Genomic DNA, 15,126 nt, shown 5'->3' with positions numbered 1-15,126 from the left:
GGTCAGGACTTTTGGAGTTCATATCATTAGCTTCATGCCCATGCTCTCCAGGGTGCACAGACCTCTGCATGGACTTGCACACATGCACACATGTGTACACTTGTAAACCAACATTGCACTGAGAGCAAACTCATGCACCAAGAGTTGTGTGTGCACACGCTTATACACAAGTGCACAAGGGCACACAAGTTCCCTACAAGCTCACAAACTTGTGCTTGTACTGGCTGCAAGTGGTTTTCGGTTGTCCCATGACAGCAACCATTGTTTTCACTAATTGGTGGCACCACCTAGCGGTGACACTGTAAATAAATCAGTTTTGTATTCGGACCTGTCAAAAGTTATAGTTGTCTGGGGCTTACCTGGTGGCGCAGTGGTTGAGAGTCCGCCTGCCGATGCAGGAGATACAGGTTCAGTGTCCTGGTGGGGGAAGAATACCACGTGCCGTGGAGCGGCTCGGCCTGTGAGCCACGGCCGCTGAGCCTACGCGTCCGGAGCCTGTGCTCCGCAACGGGAAAGACCACAACAGTGAGAGGCCTGCGTACCGCAAAAAAAAAAAAAAAAAGGAACATTTTTGTTATGTTTAAGTAGAGAATCGCATGCAGAAATACAATCAAGGAGGGTTTTTTCGTGGGGGGCGGAGTCAACATGGCGGACTAGGAGGACGTGGAATTCGCGTCTCCTCGCAACTAGGGCACCTACCAGGCACTGGTGGGGGACCACTGACACCTAAGGGAATGGGAGGAACCCCCAGCAACCGGGTAGGACCTGGGCGTTGGGGGGAGTGAGGGGGTAGAAGTGGAGGCGGGATGGGACCGGGGCCCCTGAGGGACGGCTGGGGTAGGGGAAGGGATCCCATGCCCAGGGGGGAAAGGAAGGGACCACTGGGAGCACAAAGGATCAAAAGGGAGCATGGCCAGCGTTTCCCATGCCCACTTGGGCCCCTGGGAGCCTGCTGAGATCCCAGGCCTGATCCTCTGCCCACCGAGGCCCCCTCCAGCCACGCGGGTCCTGAGGGAGTGGGAGGGAGAGAAGGCGGAGCAAAAGTAAAGGCCGGACCTACGGGACAGGCACCCCTGAGAGGTGGCTGGGGGAGGGGAGGAGTTCCTACACCCAGCGGGACCCACCCACGGTTAGGGGTCCAGCGGAGACAGGGGAGACCCTGGTTGGGGGGCAGAGGAACGGAAGGGAACACAGCCAACACGTTCCCTGTCCACTTAGGCACCGGGGAGCCTGTTGGGCTCCCAGGCCTAATCCTCTGCCCTCGGAGCCTCCCTCCTGCTGTGCCTCTACACCCCACCCAGGGCCCTACCTCTACACTCAGAGGTAGCCCCTCTGAGACCCCCTCCAACCATGCTGGGCCTAAACCCCACCCACACACCCTCACCCAGGGCCTTACCTCTAACTCCGGAAATCCACACTCCATAAGCCCCCTTTTGTATGTGCTTCCTCTTCCCTTCCGGGCAGGTCCTAAGCAGAGGCCCCACCCCACGCTTGAAAGTCACCCCACCCACCCCACCCCCCACCTAGGCCCCACCCATCCTAAACCCTGCCCCTACCTAAGTTCCACCCCACCCCCCTGTCAAAACTCCGCCGCCCATAGCCAAGGCTTTTTTTTTTTTTTTTGCGGTACGCTGGCCTCTCACTGCTGTGGCTCACGGGCCCAGCCGCTCCGCGGCACGTGGGATCTTCCCGGACCGGGGCACGAACCCGTGTCCCCTGCATCGACAGGCGGACTCTCAACCACTGCGCCACCAGGGAAGCCCAACGCTTTTTTTTTTTTCTACTTTTAGGTTGGGGTTCTGTTTTACCTTGTTGCTGTTGTTGTTTGTATTTTTATTTTTTCTAATAAATCTTTTATTTTTCTAATTTTATTCTTTATATTTTGTTATTGTTCTGCTCCTTTTGGCTTGTTCCCCCGTTTTTTTTTTCTTTTTTCTGTTGTGGTTTTATTTTACTTTGTTGAAGTTGTTTCAATTATATTTTTATTTCTCCTAATATATTTATTATCTAATTTTACTTTTTTTTTTTTATTCTTTGTTATTGTACTGCTCCTTTTTTCCTTTTTCTTTTCCTTTTGTTTTTTTGCCACGCCATGCAGCTTGCGGGATCTTGGTTCCCAGGCCAGAGGTCAGGCCTGAGCTCCTGTGGTGGGAAAGCCAAGCCCAAACCGCTGGACGGATAGAGAACCTCAAACCCCAGGGAATATTAATCAGAGTGAGGCCTCCTGGAGGTCCTCATCTCGGCACCAAAACCCAGCTCTACCCAACGGCCTACAAACTCCAGTGCTGGATGGCTCAGGCCAAACAAGCAGACAGGAATACAGTCCCACCATCAAAAAAAAAAAAGTGAAATGACAAAAAAATATGTTACAGACGAAGGAGCAAGGTAAAAACCTGCAAGACCAAATAAATGCGGACAAAATAGGCAACCTACCTGAAAAAGAATTCAGAGTAATGATAGTAAAGCTGATCCAAAATCTCGGAAACAGAATGGAGAAACTACAAGAAATGTTAAATAAGGATCTAGAAGAACTAAAGAACAAACAAACAGTGATGAAAAACACAATTACTGAAATTAAAAATACTCTAGAAGGAATCAGTAACAGAATAACTGAGGCAGAAGAATGGATAAGTGAGCTGGAGGATAAAATGGTGGAAATAACTGCTGGGGAGCAGAGTAAAGAAAAAAGAATGAAAAGAATTAAGGACAGTATCAGAGACCTCTGGGACAACATTAAACGCACCAACATTCGAATTATAGGGTTCCCAGAAGCAGAAGAGAAAAATAAAGGGGCTGAGAAAATATTTGAAGAGACTATAGTCGAAAACTTCCCTAATATGGGAAAGGAAATAGTCAATCAAGTCCAGGAAGCACAGAGAGTCCTATACAGGATAAATCCAAGGAGAAACATGCCAAGACACATATTAATCAAACTATCAAAAATTAAATACAAAGAAAGAATATTAAAAGCAGCAAGGGAAAACCAACAAATAACATACAAGGGAATCCCCATAAGGTTAACAGCTGATCTTTCAGCAGAAACTCTGCAAGCCAGAAGGAACTGGCAGGACATATTTAAAGTGATGAAAGGGGAAAACCTACAACCAAGATTACTCTACCCGTCAAGGATCTCATTCAGATTTGACAGAGAAATTAAAACGTTTACAGACAAGCAAAAGCTGAGAGAGTTCAGCACCACCAAACCAGCTTTACAACAACTGCTAAAGGAAATTCTCTAGGCAAGAAACACAAAAGAAGGAAAAGACCTACAATAACGTACCGAAAACAATTAAGAAAATGGGAATGGGAACATACATATCGATAATTACCTTAAATGTAAATGGACTAAATGCTCCCACCAAAAGACACAGATTGGCTGAATGGATACAAAAACAAGATGCATATATTTGCTGTCTACAAGAGACCCACTTCAGACCTAGAGACACATACAGACTGAGAGTAAGGGGATGGAAAAAGGTATTTCATGCAAATGGAAACCAAAAGAAAGCTGGAGTAGCAATTCTCACATCAGACAAAATAGACTTTAAAATAAAGACTATTACAAGAGACAAAGAAGGACACTACATAATGATCAAGGGATCGATCCAAGAAGAAGATATAACAATTGTAAATATTTATGCACCCAACATAGGAGCACCTCAATACATAAGGCAAATACTAACAGCCATAAAAGGGGAAATCGACAGTAACACATTCATAGTAGGCAACTTTAACACCCCACTTTCACCAATGGACAGATCATCCAAAATGAAAATAAATAAGGAAACACAAGCTTTAAATGACAGATTAAACAAGATGGACTTAATTGATATTTATAAGACATTCCATCCAAAAACAACAGAATACACATTTTTCTCAAGTGCTCATGGAACATTCTCCAGGATAGATCATATCTTGGGTCACAAATCAAGCCTTGGTAAATTTAAGAAAATTGAAATTGTATCAAGTATCTTTTCCGACCACAACGCTATGAGACTAGATATCAATTACAGGAAAAGATCTGTAAAAAATACAAACACATGGAGGCTAAACAATACACTACTTAATAACGAAGTGATCACTGAAGAAATCAAAGAGGAAATCAAAAAATACCTAGAAACAAATGACAATGAAAACACGACGACTCAAAATCTATGGGATACAGCAAAAGCAGTTCTAAGAGGGAAGTTTATAGCAATACAATCCTACCTTAAGAAACAGGAAACATCTCGAATAAACAACCTAACCTTGCACCTAAAGCAATTAGAGAAAGAAGAACAAAAAAACCCTGAAGTTAGCAGAAGGAAAGAAATCATAAAAATCAGATCAGAAATAAATGAAAAAGAAATGAAGGAAACGATAGCAAAGCTCAATAAAACTAAAAGCTGGTTCTTTGAAAGGATAAACAAAATTGATAAACCATTAGCCAGACTCATCAAGAAAAAAAGGGAGAAGACTCAAATCAATAGAATTAGAAATGAAAAAGGAGAAGTAACAACTGACACTGCAGAAATACAAAAGATCATGAGAGATTACTACAAGCAACTCTATGCCAATAAAATGGACAACCTGGAAGAAATGGACAAATTCTTAGAAAGGCACAACCTGCCAAGACTGAATCAGGAAGAAATAGAAAATATGAACAGACCAATCACAAGCACTGAAATTGAAACTGTGATTAAAAATCTTCCAACAAACAAAAGCCCAGGACCAGATGGCTTCACAGGCGAATTCTATCAAACATTTAGAGAAGAGCTATCACCTATCCTTCTCAAACTGTTCCAAAATATAGCAGAGGGAGGAACACTCCCCAACTCATTCTACGAGGCCACCATCACCCTGATACCAAAACCAGACAAGGACGTCACAAAGAAAGAAAACTACAGGCCAATATCACTGATGAACATAGATGCAAAAATCCTCAACAAAATACTAGCAAACAGAATCCAACAGCACATTAAACGGATCATACACCATGATCAAGTGGGGTTTATTCCAGGAATGCAAGGATTCTTCAATATATGCAAATCAATCAACGTGATACACCATATTAACAAATTGAAGGAGAAAAACCATATGATCATCTCAATAGATGCAGAGAAAGCTTTTGACAAAATTCAACACCCATTTATGATAAAAACCCTGCAGAAAGTAGGCATAGAGGGAACTTTCCTCAACATAATAAAGGCCATATATGACAAACCCACAGCCAACATCGTCCTCAATGGTGAAAAACTGAAAGCATTTCCACTAAGATCAGGAACAAGACAAGGTTGCCCACTCTCACCACTCTTATTCAACATAGTTTTGGAAGTTTTAGCCACAGTAATCAGAGAAGAAAAGGAAATAAAAGGAATCCAAATTGGAAAAGAAGAAGTAAAGCTGTCACTCTTTGCAGATGATGTGATACTATACATAGAGAATCCTAAAGATGCTACCAGAAAACTACTAGAGCTAATCAATGAGTTTGGTAAAGTAGCAGGATACAAAATTAATGCACAGAAATCTCTGGCATTCCTATACACTAAGGATGAAAAATCTGAAAGTGAAATCAAGAAAACACTCCCATTTACCATTGCAACAAAAAGAATAAAATATCTAGGAATAAACCTACCTAAGGAGACAAAAGACCTGTATGCAGAAAATTATAAGACACTGATGAAAGAAATTAAAGATGATACAAATAGATGGAGAGATATACCATGTTCTTGGATTGGAAGAATCAACATTGTGAAAATGACTCTACTACCCAAAGCAAACTACAGATTCAATGCAATCCCTATCAAACTACCACTGGCATTTTTCACAGAACTAGAACAAAAAATTTCACAATTTGTATGGAAACACAAAAGACCCCGAATAGCCAAAGCAATCTTGAGAACGAAAAACGGAGCTGGAGGAATCAGGCTTCTTGACTTCAGATTATACTACAAAGCTACAGTAATCAAGACAGTATGGTACTGGCACAAAAACAGAAATATAGATCAATGGAACAGGATAGAAAGCCCAGAGATAAACCCACGCACATATGGTCACCTTATCTTTGATAAAGGAGGCAGGAATGTACAGTGGTGAAAGGACAGCCTCTTCAATAAGTGGTGCTGGGAAAACTGGAGAGCTACATGTAAAAGTATGAGATTAGATCACTCCCTAACACCATACACAAGAATAAGCTCAAAATGGATTAAAGACCTAAATGTAAGGCCAGAAACTATCAAACTCTTAGAGGAAAACATAGGCAGGACACTCTATGACATAAATCACAGCAAGATCCTTTTTGACCCACCTCCTAGAGAAATGGAAATAAAAACAAAAATAAACAAATGGGACCTAATGAAACTTAAAAGCTTTTGCACAGCAAAGGAAACCATAAACAAGACCAAAAGACAACCCTCAGAATGGGAGAAAATATTTGCAAATGAAGCAACTGACAAAGGATTAATCTCCAAAATTTATAAGCAGCTCATGCAGCTTAATAACAAAAAAACAACCCAATCCAAAAATGGGCAGAAGACCTAAATAGACATTTCTCCAAAGAAGATATACAGACTGCCAACAAACACGTGAAAGAATGCTCAACATCACTAATCATTAGAGAAATGCAAATCAAAACTACAATGAGATATCATCTCACACCAGTCAGAATGGCCATCATCAAAAAATCTAGAAACAATAAATGCTGGAGAGGGTGTGGAGAAATGGGAACCCTCTTACACTGTTGGTGAGAATGTAAATTGATACAGCCACTGTGGAGAACAGTATGGGGGTTCCTTAAAAAACTACAAATAGAACTACCATATGACCCAGCAATCCCACTACTGGGCATATACCCTGAGAAAACCATAATTCAAAAAGAGTCATGTACCAAAATGTTCATTGCAGCTCTATTTACAATAGCCCAGAGATGGAAACAACCTAAGTGTCCATCATCGGATGAATGGATAAAGAAGATGTGGCACATATATACAATGGAATATTACTCAGCCATAAAAAGAAACGAAATTGAGTTATTTGTAATGAGGTGGATAGACCTAGAGTCTGTCATACAGAGTGAAGTAAGTCAGAAAGAGAGAGACAAATACCGTATGCTAACACATATATATGGAATTTAAGAAAAAAAAATGTCATGAAAAACCTAGGGGTGAAACAGGAATAAAGACACAGACTTACTAGAGAATGGACTTGAGGCTATGGGGAGGGGGAAGGGTAAACTGTGACAAAGGCGAGAGAGAGGCATGGACATGTATACACTACCAAACGTAAGGTAGATAGCTAGTGGGAAGCAGCCGCATAGCACAGAGAGATCAGCTCGGTGCTTTGTGACCGCCTGGAGGGGTGGGATAGGGAGGGTGGGAGGGAGGGAGACGCAAGCAGGAAGAGATATGGGAACATATGTATATATATAACTGATTCATTTTGTTGTGAAGCTGAAGCTAACATACCATTGTAAAGCAATTATACTCCAATAAAGATGTTAAAATGAAAAAAAAAAGAAAAAGAAATAAAAGGCATCCAAACTGAAAAGGAAGAAGTAAAATTATCTCTCTTTGCAGATGATATGATCTTATATGTAGAAAACCCTAAAGACTCCACACACAAAAAAAACTGTTTGAATTAATAAATGAACTCAGGAAAGTACCAGGATACAAAGTCAAAACACAAAAATCTGTTGCATATCTATACATGAACAGTGAACAATCTGAAAGGAAATTACAAAAGCAATTCCATTTACAATAGCATCAAAAAATAAAATAAAATACTTAGGAATTAACCAAGGAGGTGAAAGATTTGTACAACAAAAACTAAAAAACATTGCTGACAGAAACTAAAGAAGACATAAATAAATGGAAACACTTCCCATGTTCATGGATTGGAAGACTTAATAGAGTATAAATGTCAATACTACCCAAAGCAATCTACAGATTCAATGCAATTCATACCAAAATCCCAATGACTTTTTTTGCAGAAATAGAAAAACTCATCCTAAAATTCATATGGAATCTCAAGGAACCCTGAATAGCCAAAACAATCTTGAAAAAGAACAAAACTGGGGGACTCACACTTCCTGATTTAAAAACTTACTACAAAGTTACAGTGATCAAAACAGTGTGGTATTGGCATTAAGACAGATATATGTACCAATGGAATAGAATAGAGAGCCCCGAAATAAACCCTCACATATATGGTCAAATGATTTTTGACAAGAGTGCCAAGACGGTTCAATGGGGAAAGGATGGCCTTTTCAACAAATGGTACTGGGAAAACTGGATATCCACATGCAAAAGAATGAAGTTGGACCCTTACTTAACACCATATATAAAAATTAACTCAAAATGGATCAAGGACCTAAATGTAAGACCTAAAACAATAAAAATTTTAGGAGAAAACATAGGACAAAAGCTTCAGGACATTGAATTTGGCAATGATTTCTTACATATGACCCCAAGGGCACAGGTAACAAAAGAAAAATAGACAAATTAGACTTCACAAAAAGTTTTAACTTTTGTGCATCAAAGACACTATCCATATAAAAAGGCAACCCACAGAATGTGATAAAATATTTGCAGATTATATATATATGATAAGGGATTAATATCCAGAATATACAGAGAACTTCTAAAACTCAACAACAAACCCACAACCTGATCCAAAAAGGGACAAAGTACTTAAATAGACATTTCTCCAAAGAAGATACACAAATGGCCAATAAGCACATAAAAAGATGCTCAATATTACTAATCATTAGGGAAATGCAAATCCAAACTACAATGAGATACCACCTCGCACACATTAGGATGGCTACTATCAAAAAAAAAGAAGTGTTGGTGAGGATGTAGAAAATTAGAACCTTTGTGCACTATTGGTGGGTATATAAAAAGGTACAGCCACTGTGGAAAATAGTGTAATTTTTTTAAAAATTTAAAAGAATTACCATACAATCTAGCATTCCATTTCTAGGGTATAGCCCCCAAAAATGAAAGCAAGATCTCAAAGAGATATCTGTACACCATGTTCATAGCAGCAGTATTCACAACAGCTAAAACGAGGAAACAACCCAAGAGTCCATTAAGCAAAGAATGGATACATAAAATGTGGTACATACATACAATGGAATATTATTCAGCCTTAATAAGGAAATTCCACATTATGTTACAGCATGGATGAACCTTGAGGGCATTATGCTAAGTGAAATAAGCCAGTCACAAAAAGACAAATACCATATAATTCCACATGGTAGGTTCATCTTCTTATTTAAGATTCCCTATTGGCCTGTCTGTGGATTCAGTTTCCATTTACCATCTCCAGGAATCATGATGTAGGGGCTGGAGGTGTTACTGAGATGATATCGTCTGGGCTTGGTGGCTCCCCCATTCCTCCAGGAACTTCTCTTAGTCTCCCGTCCAAGAATTAACAATTACTGACTCAGTCTGAGGGCAACTATCTCTGATGCCCACTACCTGGACCTGCCCACTTGCTGCTAATTAGAGTCCCTACCAGTCATCTGGATGCTGGTCTCAGACCCTTCCTCCTGCTCCTTGTAACTGCTGCCTCTGAGCTGAGCTTGCCCCCCAGACCACTCCCTTTATTGCAGTAATCCCTTTCTTACTTTGTTTAGCTGTGGTTTCCTCTAGCAATCTAACCTCATTTGCTTACCATTTTTCAGAAATTCCTCCACATTTCTGGTCTGCTGGTGGCACTCTTGATAGGGATAGAGTAGGATAATTAGTCAGTTTAGAAATCCCACTAGGGGACTTCCCTGATGGCTCAGTGGTTAAGAATCTGCCTGCCAATTCAGGGGACACGGGTTCGATCCCTGGTCTGGGAAGATCTAAGCCCGTGCGCCACAACTACTGAGCCTGCGTGCCACAACTACTGAAGCCCGTGTGCCTAGAACCCGTGCTCCACAACAAGAGAAGCCACCGCAATGAGAAGCCCGCGCACCGCAGTGAAGAGTAGCCCCCCGCTCACCACAACTAGAGAAAGCCTGCGCACAGCAAAGAAGATGCAACGCAGCCAAAAAATAAGTTAAGAAAATAAAAAAAGAAAAGAAATCCCACTAATTAAAGACAGAAAGAGAATTTTAGGGAGTTTGGGAGACTGTTGTAAGCTAATGACCACTCAAGAAAAAACACCCAGTAACCTAGCAACAATCTATACTACCTTGAAAGAAGACCAGGTGCATACAAGCGCCAGACACACTCAAGCCACAAACCCTGATAGTTAAAACACAAGACAATAGGGAATTCCCTGGCAGTCCAGTGGTTAGGGCTCCACGCTTCCATTGCAGGGGGCACAGGTTCAATACCTGGTCAGGGAACTAAGATCCCGCATGCCACGGGGGTGGGGGGTGGGAGATGACTGGGGGGACCACAAGACCGTAGATATGGGCTTCCCTGGTGGCGCAGTGGTTGAGAGTGCGCCTGCCGATGCAGGGGACACAGGTTCGTGCCCCGGTCCGGGAAGATCCCACATGCCGCGGAGCGGCTGGGCCCGTGAGCCATGGCAGCTGAGCCTGCGCGTCTGGAGCCTGTGCTCCGCAATGGGAGAGGCCACAACAGAGAGAGGCCCGCGTACTGGAAAAACAAAACAAAAAACAAAACAAACAAACAAGCAAAGACCATAGATATGGGGTCTGAATCTTGTTACATGAAGTCAGGGAGTTAATAGTCCTTGAAGAGTAGCATTTCTACATGTAGTCAAGACAGAAATATAGGTGAAAGGGGACATTATACTGAAACCTGAGATGAATTATCATATTTTAGTATATGTTACCACCCTTTTACTAATACACATATGATTTAAATAGTGCCCTGACAGTCTCGGTTTAACCGTATAGGACAAAGGAGGAACTAACGATGTAAGCCTTGATATTTGCCCATAAATAAGAAAGAAGGTGGTCTTCTTCCCCTTCCCACTTTTCCTTTGTTTATAAAAATAAAGCCCTCTCAGTCCTCAGGGCAGAGCCTTCTTGTCTACCCGTTTGCATTTCTCAAAAGCATCCTATGCTAATAAACTCACTCTTTGCCTGCCACTTTGCCTCTGGCGGAATTCTTTCTCCACTGAGATAAAAAGACCTGAGCTTCAGTAAGTCCTGACATCAGGTGAGAGGTTTCAATTAAAAGACAGTGGGTTTGAGTCCCCTCCTAAGTCAGGGATTGTGGGTTCAAGCCCCAATCTGAGGCGCGGGTGGTTTCAAGTCAAAGCCCATGGGTTTGAGTCCCAGTCTCAGTTTTGGCTGGCTTCGAGTCCCACCCAAGAGGGAGTGTGGTTTCACTTTCACTGAATTTTCACTGCTGTTAAGAATTTATTTTCATTTAAACATACACAAGTTCTATTTTCGACAACTCTCAGTGAGATCTCTAAACAACTTCTGTGCTCCAAACTAGGCTGGTGCCCAAGACTCAAGAGCTTACTTTCCGGACCAAAGTCGGGACGTAGCTTTCTGATTTGTAAGTCTATTGGTATGAAAAGCCATCCAGATTCATAAAAATAAAATTGTATTTGAGGGTTTACCCTCATCGAAAACGGCATAAAGATAAATATAAAGCTTAGAGAAAGGACATGTCAGTGAACAGACTGCTGGATTCTGAGAGAATATAGACTGTTTTAATACACATTTGGTCTCTTCTCTCAGGGTCTCTGAGCAGTAAGAAACTAGTAGAGCCTCAGGTGGCAGGATAGAAAGCCACATAGCAGGGGCACACGGATTGTATGTCTACCAGATTCCTAGATCTATCATCCTGCTGCCATAGGGATCTGCCTAGGCCTGAGCCCTGGAATTCAGGGCCTCACAGCTATTTCAACACCCATCCCCAAAAGTCCTGAAGAATGGCCTAGTACCCACCAGGTGGAGCCCAGGAGCTGGAGCCCTTCAGATCACCCCAAATCAATCCTGCACCGACAAGAATGAAACACCATGAGGAAGAAGGGTTTATCCCAGAAATACAAAGAGAGTTCAACATATATATCGATTCATATATCGATGAAAAGCACTTCATTAACATGTTAGGAGAGAGCTATGTGATCAGGACATAGTAAAAGACCTGGATTAATGGAAAGACAATGTTCCTGAATGGGAAAACTTGATTTTACGAAAATGTCAATTCTGCCCCCAAATTAGTTGATAAATTAAAGGCAAAATCTCAGAAGAATTTTTATGAAATTTGACAAGCTGATTGCAAAATTTTTCTGGAAAAGAAAATTTGCAATAGCCAAGATGGGCTTCCCTGGTGGCCCAGTGGTTAAGAATCCACCTGCCAATGCAGGGGACACAGGTTCAAGCCCTGGTCCAGGAAGATCCCACATGCCATAGAGCAACTAAGCCCGTGCGCCACAACTACTGAGCCCGCGCTCTAGAGCCCGCAAGCCACAACAACTGAAGCCCGTGTGCCTAGAGCCCGTGCTCCGCAACAAGAGAAGCCACCACAATGACAAGCCTGTGCACTGCAACGAAGAGTAGCCCCCGCTCACCGCAACTAGAGAAAGCCTGCGCACAGCAATGAAGACCCAACGCAGCCAAAAATAAATAAATAGATAAATAAATAAATAAAAGAATAGCCAAGATATTATTGAAAAGGCTAGTAAGAGGGAATTTGCCCTAGTGGATATCAATACACTCTACAAATCTACAGTAACTAAATAAAATAGTGTGTATGAGGACAGTAAAAGACAGTAAAAATTTCTTTAGAACATAACAGTGAGTCTAGAAAGAGACTCATAAATATGAGAAATTAGTATTGATAAAGATGGCTTTTTTTTTTTTTTCTCGGTATATGGGCCTCTCACTGTTGTGGCCTCTCCCGTTGCAGAGCACAGGCTTCAGACGCGCAGGCTCAGCAGCCATCGCTCACGGGCCTAGCCACTCCGGGGCATGTGGGATCTTCCCGGACTGGAGCACGAACCTGTGTCCCCTGCATCGGCAGGCGGACTCTCAACCACTGCGCCACCAGGGAAGCCCAAGATGGCATTTTTAAATACTGAGAAAAGGGTTACCATTACAATAAATTCTGCTGAGGCAAGTAAATAAACTTACCCTATCTTGCTAATAAATAAATAGATAAATAAATAAATCCAGATAAAATAAGAGTGAAATTAAAAAACAAAACTTTTAAAAAGTACTAGAATAAAGTACCAAAGGAAAATATATTTAAAACTTTGGAGAAATGAAGGAGAGAGAAATTTAATTACCCAAAATCATTAAACTTCTATGTAACAAAAGGCACCCTAAACAAACTTCTATGTAACAAAAAGGCACCTTTTTGTAAAAGGCCAAATGACAGGAAATCTTTGCCACACATATAATAGGCAAAGGAATATCATAGAGAATACATAAGGGACTCTTAGAAAATCAGTATTCTTCAAAATTAGAAGAATGGGCATAAAATATCAAGACAATTAACAAAAGGAAAAAATTTAACAGCAAAAATTGAAGCATGAAATTATACCTAACCTTATTAGTAATCAGATAAAGGCAAAATAAAACAATATGGTATCCGTTTTCATCCATCATAACAGAAAATATAAAAGGCTGATAACACACAGCATCTGTCAGGGTATTGAGAAATTAGTACTGTTGCACACTTGGATATTTAAATTAAGACAGCATGTCTTCCAAAAACGGGCAGAAGACCTAAATAGACATTTCTCCAAAGAAGATATACAGATTGCCAACAAACACATGAAAGAATGCTCAACATCATTAACCAGTAGAGAAATGCAAATCAAAACTACAATGAGATATCATCTCACACTGGTCAGAATGGTCATCGTCCAAAAATCTACAAACAATAAATGCTGGAGAGGGTTTGGAGAAAAGGAACCCTCTTGCACTGTTGGTGGGAATGTAAATTTATACAGCCACTATGGAGAACAGTATGGAGGTTCCTTAAAAAACTAAAAATAGAACTACCATACGACCCAGCAATCCCACTACTGGGCATATACCCTGAGAAAACCATAATTCAAAAAGAGACATGTACCACAATGTTCATTGCAGCTCTATTTACAATAGCCAGGACATGGAAGCAACCTAAGTGTCCATCAACAGGTGAATGGGTAAACAAGATGTGGCACGTATATACAATGGAATATTACTTGGCCATAAAAGGAAACAAAATCGAGTTATTTGTAGTGGGTGGATGGACATAGAGTCTGCCATACAGAGTGAAGTAAGTCAGAAAGAGAAAAAGAAATACTGTATGCTAACACATATATATAGAATCTAAAAAAAAAAAAATGGTCATGAAGAACCTAGGGGCAAGACGGGAGTAAAGACGCAGACCTACTAGAGAATGGACTTGAGGATACAGGGAGGGGAAAGGGTAAGCTGGGACAAAGTGAGAGAGAGGCATGGACATATATACACTACCAAACGTAAAATAGATAGCTAGTGGGAAGCAACCGTATAGCACAGGGAGATCAGCTCGGTGCTTTGTGACCACCTAGAGGGACGGGATAGGGAGGGTGGGAGGGAGGGAGATGCAAGAGGAAAGAGATATGGGGGTATATGTATATGTATACCTGATTCACTTTGTTATAAAGCAGAAACTAACACACCACTGTAAAACAATTATATTCCAATAAAGATGTTAAAAAAAAAGAAAGACAGCATTTCTGAGGGCAATTTGATTGCATCTTTCAAAAATTTAAGTAATTACACTTTTGATCCAATAATTCCCTATCAAGACAGCTATCCTAGAGAAATATCTGTGTGTGTATCAAAGAGCTGCATAAAATCATATTCTTTGCAGATTGTTTCTATGGCAAAAGAAAAACACATTAGGATATAACCTAATTGTTTAAAACAGGAAATGGTCAAATAAGCTTTAGTATATTTATACAGTAGACTATTAAGTACCATCTTAAGAGAAACAAGTATATTGAAATATCTGCACTGTAAATGTCTATATTGTAATTTATTTAAAAGCAAGCTTCACACATTAAGGAAAGACAGAATTTTTTTTTAAAGACCCGAATAGAACTTTTAAAGATGAAAAATACAACTTCTGAGATTAAAAAATACATTGGATGACTAAGTGCAACAGGTACCCTTGATTGGCCCCAGAAAGAGAAAAATGGGAAAATTGGTAAAATTTGAATAAAGCCTTAGTTTAATTAATAGTGTTG

The 15,126-nt window shown here is 40.9% G+C and overlaps 1 protein-coding gene across 4 annotated transcripts in view; it reads right to left on the bottom strand.

The window, feature by feature from the left end:
* Window positions 1-15,126, bottom strand: part of TMEM8B (transmembrane protein 8B) — a 67,484-nt gene that overhangs the window by 2,340 nt on the left and 50,018 nt on the right. For 2 of the 4 annotated variants that reach the window (XR_012332581.1, XR_012332584.1), the window contains one exon: window positions 360-534. The gene's annotated coding sequence lies outside the window, so the exon portion shown is untranslated. Of the gene's footprint in view, window positions 1-359; window positions 535-15,126 lie in introns of those variants that run through there. The other 2 variants (XM_073806273.1, XM_073806272.1) reach the window with 2 other exon arrangements.

Source organism: Tursiops truncatus, chromosome 6 (genome assembly GCF_011762595.2).
Source record: "Tursiops truncatus isolate mTurTru1 chromosome 6, mTurTru1.mat.Y, whole genome shotgun sequence".
NCBI lineage: Eukaryota > Metazoa > Chordata > Mammalia > Artiodactyla > Delphinidae > Tursiops > Tursiops truncatus.
Note: the sequence above shows the minus strand (reverse complement) of the source record. Positions and strands in the feature narration are given on the sequence as shown.